We start from the raw sequence: 7818 nt of genomic DNA on the forward strand, positions 1-7818 counted from the left end.
CACCGCAGGGCATATTAGGCACATTTTGATCACAGGCACATTTGAAATGCTCATGAACATTTCATATCCTTATCGGGGTTATACTCTGCGCTGCGTCCTTTAAATTTCATCTCGTAAGCGCTCACACTGGTAAGAATATATAGCCACAAACAATTTCTTTCCACAAAACTTCATTTCGTATGGCACGGATAATGTTTTTATTACATTGTGGTTTTCATGAAAAAAAATTGTGGTGCCTTACGGAAATAATAGGCTGAGTGATTGGCTTATCGATTAATTATTTCGCTGATTTCTTGCTAATATTAACAAGATTATGGTATGTAGTAGTTTTCTCCTGAGAAATTGTTCTTTGTTCTCCCCGTTTCTTGCGCTGTTCTTGTTCTTAGCTTCTTGTAAAAATCAGCCCCACAGCAAACTCTCCCGAAGTTCTTTATTATTTGTCGTTCTTTTCCCACCTTAGGATTTAAAAGAAAATTATCGTATATTTCTTTTAGATTGCTCCTGGTTCATTCGTTGTACGGTGAGACGTGTCTGCGAAATTTCGGCTGTGCGCAGTGTTCACGTAGTTAAACAGAGTCGCAAAGCAGTTTCATTTGACATCAAATTTCTCTTCGCTTGCCACGACTAATTTTTTATTATATACTTGTTGTCGTCTAACAAAAAAAAAGCATCTGTGGAATGTCCAAAAAATAATAGATAAAGAGACAAATAGATAAAGAGATAGATGGATCGATTGACTGGGGTGGTCAATCGACTGATTACATCATTCGATGATGGCTATTAGTAACAAGATGTTGATATTTTTAAGTTTACCTTGCGAAAATTCTTCGTATATGTGTCGATTTTTTCCCTCTGAAGATGAACGTTCAAGACATTGTTGTTTTTTTGGTGGCTATTACTAACCGGCTTGCGTGCATTTTTCGATTACAACTTGTAGGGGGGTTTACTTCTTTTTTATGTTCGTTACTTATTTAATTGTTTAAGCATATGTTTCTTTTTTCCTGCTCTCTTATTGAAATGTTCTTTGGCAGTTGCCGTCATCGCATACACGAAACCATTTAGTACATTGGCGGTCCAAACCTAATTCTGAAAAATCAATTCGGTGTGCCTGTTGCACAATATTTTTTGTCAATAAAACGTTCAAGCCCGTTCAAAGCTACACTGTGAAGAATATCTTGTGAAAGAAAGCGAAATAGAAGGCGATTTTAGTTCCACACCTCCTCTGTTTATTACTTATTTTGTAGTTTCGCTAAAATTTTCTGTTGATGGCTTATTTAGTCATTTTATTTTTTTACATAGTTCAGTTTCTTATAGGAGTAGCTTTTACTTCCCTCGTGACTGCAAATTTCAGAGAGTGCGAAAGAGTAAAATGTTGCAATGCAGTTGTAGCTGATCATACAAGTACCGATAACCGCGCTACATCCGCAGAACGTATGAGAAGGGACAAGACACAAGTCATTACGCAACTCATCCACGCATCAGCTCTACCTGTATACTATCTATATGTCCTTCTGCGAATACTTTTAGCGATCTTTAGAGGTCACCTGGGGCAGATAAAACATTTCTAGTCCTTGAGCTGGATTACTCGAAAGGGGCCCCTTTACAGCCACGACACATCTATTTCTCAGAACTCATCGCTCCACTGTGAACTCACTAACACTGGTATAGCGCTCTTTGGCCATACGTTGCCCTTGCGCCACTGAACAACATGCCGTACATTCGTTTATACTCGAAAAGGTGGACATGTTGCACTAGAAATTAAAGAGCATGATCTACTAATTATTAAAATTCTCTAATTTAGTTAACCGATTACTTCACGGCACACATTGCAATTACGAACTGTAGCCGGTGAGACTGTAAAACATATCCACTTGAAAATATTTCTGTGGATGACACGATTCTAAAGATATGCACGATTGAACTGGCGGTAAAAATTCACTGTTGTTCCACTTACTTTTTTAACAAAAGGCAGTTTTAGGTATTTAAAACACAAAAGTAACTGGGCCGCCAATGCGTTTCCTCGCAAATTTCAAGAATTATTATGTCGAAATTGCATGTGTCATTCTGAGAATGCATTCCGCCTTGCGAACTCACCACTGCACTTTGTAAATTTTAATGTGCCATAAGGAAATTACTTAAAAACTTAAGTAGCGCATTTTAGTCTCTAGTAAATTATACATTTCGATTTCTTGTGCAAATAATGTCCGCCTCTGAGAAATTCAGCTCAAGGATTACAATTGTGCTATCTGCCACGGATTATTTTTAAAAATTAGTAAACCTCTTGATAGTAACGTCCGGTGTACTATATATAGACATGGGGCGCTATAACGTAAAATGATTCCAAACCATTTTGATTCCAATTTCTGTAATCAGGTTTTTCGGGCCACTCCCAGCTTCGCCTGTCTGTCACGCGACGTCATGAAAACCGCGGTAGCTCCCCATCTTATATAACGTGTACACACTGAATACGCATGATTAAACCGCACAAAAGAAAAATAATTATTCCTGATTCGACGCCTTTTCACCATTAGCCCTCTGCCATTTATCCAATGTTTTCTGGATACGCCCACTTCGCCTGTCTGTCACGCGACCTCACAAAACCGCGAAAACTCACCACGTCAAAGTGACGTGTACGCGAAAAAAATGCATTTATATGCTGAACAAAATTGAAAATTTTTCTGAATAGCCACAGACGGCCCTTTCCGAAAGGAAAAGAAGATGGCTGCCCGCCGATCGCTCAGGCCCTCGCTACTCGCGCCTGCCGGTGAGCATGTATTTATTTGCGGATGATAAACCTTCTTGCGTTACAGTAAAACGTTGCCGAGCCCTTTCGGCATGCATACGACATCGCTCTTCCAACTCTTGCTTGCTGAGGATCTGTTTTAGCGCCACTCTTATCCTTCCGTTGCACGCCGCCGTGATTTTCGACCAGCCACCGCAGGCTAAGTAAGGCGAAGCGGACCAATTGGAGAAGCCGGCACCACCCTCTTCATGCGGTTATCTATTTTCACTGTGCTGGCTCGGCCCCATCGAATTCCCTCTCCATTAGAGCGTGTTACTCGCCTCTTGTCAGCCAATTAGATAAGAAAAGCCGCTGAGTGTAGACAATGTTATTGGTTCTGAAAGCAAACAAAGGTTACCTGGGCCGGTATTTTGTAGCGATGACTTTAAAGTAATAATGCCTTTTCGCGCTTATCGCGCTTTTTCAGTGGTCAGAGCGACGGTCCGCTCGCGTTATCAACGGGATCAGCCGGCCGTGAGCGGTGGATGATAAGACTATAAGTCACAAGTCATAAGACATCGCTACAAAATCGCGGCCCTGGGGTGCTATGCAGGATGCGCCGAGTTTCTTGTTCGCACGAGTTGCATCCGAGTTTGCTCGATGGCAGTCAGTGAACGGAGATAGCAAGGAACGTGCAAGAACAGCAGGCAAAAAGAAATGTGGAGATAAAGCCGCGTATGACAACATGAGCGCACCCTGCGCGGCACAGTGATTCCGTGCTTCAAGCACAGAAGACTGCGCAGCAAAACGCGCCAGCGCCGCGTATTGTTATCAACGTATTATCACCTTTAGCAATACCGCGACTGTACCGCTGTCTATCTGCACACTTGCCGTGAGCCACTTGCCACGCCTTTCTAGGGCGCGTAAAGGGCGTGCCTCCTCTTTCGAGCATTATCTTTCTATCCTCCGTCGAATGCGAACAGGGCACATGCGGTGCATTGTTGCGCCTACACTTTCCCTCAATCGATTACGTTCAAATACAACAAATAAAACAAGAAACACTTTATTTTTTGAAGTATCTGTTTTTCGTTTGGAATGCCATAAATGTTTGATGACAAACGGAGATCGAGCGCATTATTAAATTTTGCACTTTTTTGCCGCGAGTGGCGACAGTGAGGCGAAAGCTTACAAGCGGATACATTTTAGAGGGTCGCACGCACGAGGGAGTTCATACGGTGAGCAGTCGCCAGGGGCACTGCAGTGCTATCCTTGATAGGGTGCCTTGATGCCAGTGCGCATCGAGGCACTCTAATCATTGATAAAGTCAGTCACGACAGTGATCTTTCCATTTCCTGACTATTAGGGGAATGGCCACGCAGCGCTGTGGCATGGTTGTTCAGCGCAGGTGCTTCACTTAGGCGGCTATTAAGGCCGCCGCTTTACCAACTGAAACGACGGGAGCAACGGTTGTCACTGCAAAATGGCTGTGCGGTATTCTAGGGTCCGTAGTGACGCAGCACAGTGAAAATGCGCCCGTTTATCTGCGAGCGGGAAGCCTCCGCGATGCATTGCAAAGAAGAGCGCGCTGCCCAGTGACACAATTCATCGCTTGTCATCGCTTGCCTAGTGAAGGTGCCTCCGTTCGCATGTATACGCAGAGTTTGAGTGTGTTGTTCTCTCCAATGTGCTTGCCGATTGCCTCTGCTGCTGAGCTAACAGCGATCGCAGATAGATATAGTAACGACAGCGCAGCAATCGCATTTTGGCGGGTGATGGCTCATGTGTGCAGTTAGGAAATTAAACTTCGAACGCAGGAAGGGGTTGCAACTATTTAGTGTGCCGTGCTTGTGATGAAGAAATGCCATCGCACTGGGTTTAAAAAAGCGAGCGTTTCTCGGCGCTGACCGTGTTTGCGACACTGCAGATCCGATAAACCACCGATGACAGAGCAGCCATCTCAAACAACAGCTGCGATACCTTTACGTTGGAAAACACTACGTACTGCTCAGCATCGTCATCCACCACGGCGCATCGACGCCTTGCAAGCAGCTACAGTGTCGTTCCGATAATTATTTGCTGTGCACTACGTCGCTACAATGCAGACAATGAACCATGTTGTGGGGCCATCACAGCCTAAGAAGATAGATGCATGAGCCAGCGAAAGTCGCCGCTTTGTTTTAAAGCTAAGCTTTGTACCTCTACCAGCCAAGGGTTCTGTCGTGTCCGTCGTTGTAATCAAAAAACGATCCCGACGAACCGCTAACAATTGCAGGTACAGCAGTATAGCTTACTTGAATTCAGGCATTCAGCGTACAACTAAGCACTCGTTTTCGCAAGAAAAACCACAAAAACAAGCTTCAAAGTGATGAGCCAACATGATGGATGATAAGGGCTGCGGGCAAACAACGGAAACATTTCGTTTCCGTTGTTTGCCCGTTGTTTGCTCGGCGCGGTCCGTAAGATTAGATTGCAGCTGTTGCAAAGCTTATGCAGCTGCTTGAAAGAGGGTTGACGTCATTCGAAACCCTTCCAGCCTAGTAACTGCTTCGGTTCATTTTCTAGACTTCCCCACTATTGGGTAGTCTAGCAGTGTATATCACACCGATCATAAAACACTAGTGAACATTGTTGTGAAGTAAATAATAATAAAGGCCGTGGTTGAAGTTACGTTGTAGTGTGTGAAATATCAAGTGCGCCGCAGTCGCCGTGAGGGTGGTGTAAAAAGCTTCGCTTTCCAACCACCTTCACAGGGTGGATTGGCGGGCAATTTTTTTTTTTTTGATAGTGGTTCTCAGTTACAGTGCATCACCGATGACAGTGTGCTGTGCGTATTTTCTGTCGGCGGTCAAGATTGTTGATGCCTCTCAGTTCCGCACCACGTCGCTGTTGCCGGAAAATAAGTTGGGCGTGGCCCAACCGTGGCGGGCGCGCGCACAAGAGTTACATGCCTCGCGCGGGGCGTGACGTATGGTTTTGACTGACACGCGAACTCGGGCCAAACTCGTACATCGCGAAACCCCCCTCGAGTTGAACTCGGGAACATGGTGGCGGCAGCAGCAGCCTGTGTAATCGCATCCAGCGGCAGCAAGCGTCAATATGACCATCTGGACCCGTTCACCTACATGTCCGACGTAGAGTTTCAGCGTCTTTTTATTGCGATAGCAATTATATGGACACTTCAACGGGATTTTTGCCGTCGGCGTCGTCGTCGCCGTCGCCGTCAGGTTCCGTATAGATTCCAAGGGCGATAAAATCGTCGCTGCGTGCCTTACGAGTAAAATTGCGCGGGGGACGCGCGCTATCACGGAGAGCCAACGCACGGCGGAAAGCAAACGCGATTGTCGCCCAAAAGGCCGTGGGGGTATGGGGGGGAGGGAGGCGGGGCGACGCTGTGCTACGGCACCAAATGCTTATCTTGCAACCCAGCGCAAGGAGAACTGGCAACGCAATCTCCCACGCGAAAGCAAAAAAACTCTGCCAACAAATACGCTTGCACTGGCTGTGGTGCCGTCGCCCGCACCGTCTCTTATCTCCACACGGCTCTGACCTTTGTAAATGCCGCTCAGTTTCCGTTGAAGCGATAGACCGCACGATTCTTCGCCCGCTGCAGAGGCCGCGCCAGCGTTTTGACAGTCGTTGTCTGCGGTCATTCAGTGTGATCTATTCATGTTTGCTTGTGCGCGATGACACCACGCTTGTCAATTCAGTTAGAAAGCGAATGTGTCCAAGTTTATGCGGCCGATAAAGCTACTCTACTATCCCTACTCCGAATAGCTCTCTACCAATTTGCTATCGCAATTGATGCTTCGCCTTTCGGGCGAAACTGCGACATTTTTTGCCTTTCCAAAACGTGAGTGCGCTGGCTGTGTGACGAGTTAGGCGAAGGCCGTCGTCTGCGGAGATAGGGTGGCGGGCAAATTATGCTTTCCCAGCGTAGACTGGTGTCACTAGGCTGCGGAGGAATAGTTCGTGCGATCGCTTCGGCTCTCTCCTGTTTCAAGCAAGCTCGTCCACCGCGCCCCAGCCCCAGGCCAGGTCCGGCGTCGTCATCGGCGTACTGGAGCACCTGCGAGCACCTGGGGTTCAACCCGGACCAACCAACTTGAGCAGGCGAAGTAGTCACATTATATTGGAAGACTCAGAATGGACGCCGGGCTGCCTTCCGGTGCAACAGGTGCCGAATTCAGTTGTGGCAGGTACGCGGTACCGCTGCACGGCACGGGCAGAGAGGCGAAGGAAGTTACTGCGCCAACACGGACCGCCTCGGCCGTCCGAACGACCACCTCTCCAGGCGGCAAATGATTTGGCTCACGTACTGCGTGAGCAAAAGCGTAGACATATGGATGTTGAAAGATACCGTAGACTTGTTTCCTCTATCGGAGCACGCCATCGCCGACTGGAGGAGCTACCCCCGTGAGGTCGCGAGGGACGAGCTGCTGGCGCGAGCTCCACTCGGTGGCCCCGGGAAGACAGCGCAAATTGACGAGTGCCTTCTTCGCGGCGAGAAAAAGTGCAATCGAGGCCGCCTAATGACGGGCGACAACGTTCCGCCGAGCCGCCAAAACTACGGTGGTGTTAAAGATGGTGGCCCATGGGTCTTCGGCATGGTCTGCGCGACCTGAGGGGTGCAGCTACTTTTCAAGGTCGACCGACGAAAGGCGGCGACGCTAGGCGCCATTATTGCAGCCAATGTTCAACCGGGGACCATTATTCATAGTGACGAATTGGCCGCATACAACTGTATCCCAAATTCAGTGGATGCTAACGGGGCCATGCCTCAATCTGCATTGGGAGACAGTTAACCACAGCGTGCACTTCGTGGAAACCAACATGGGCGTTCACACGCGAAAAATAGAAAGTTATTGTCAAAAAGTAAAGCGCCACCTCGTCAGCAGGGGGTACAGAGTAACTGCACTGATGCTGGAGTCCCACCTGGGATGAATGTGGTGGCACCCAACGGCCACGTGCGCTGCAAAAACCCTTTCTTGCGTTTGTTAGAAGCCACGGATCGCTGGGGCTACCCAGTATAAAGACTCTTTCCTGCGGTTGTTAGAATCTATCGCTCGGCGCTAGCCAGTATGAAGGTGCGTCACAAT

Source organism: Dermacentor silvarum, chromosome 6, assembly GCF_013339745.2.
Source record: "Dermacentor silvarum isolate Dsil-2018 chromosome 6, BIME_Dsil_1.4, whole genome shotgun sequence".
In the NCBI taxonomy this organism is placed as follows: Eukaryota; Metazoa; Arthropoda; class Arachnida; order Ixodida; family Ixodidae; genus Dermacentor; species Dermacentor silvarum.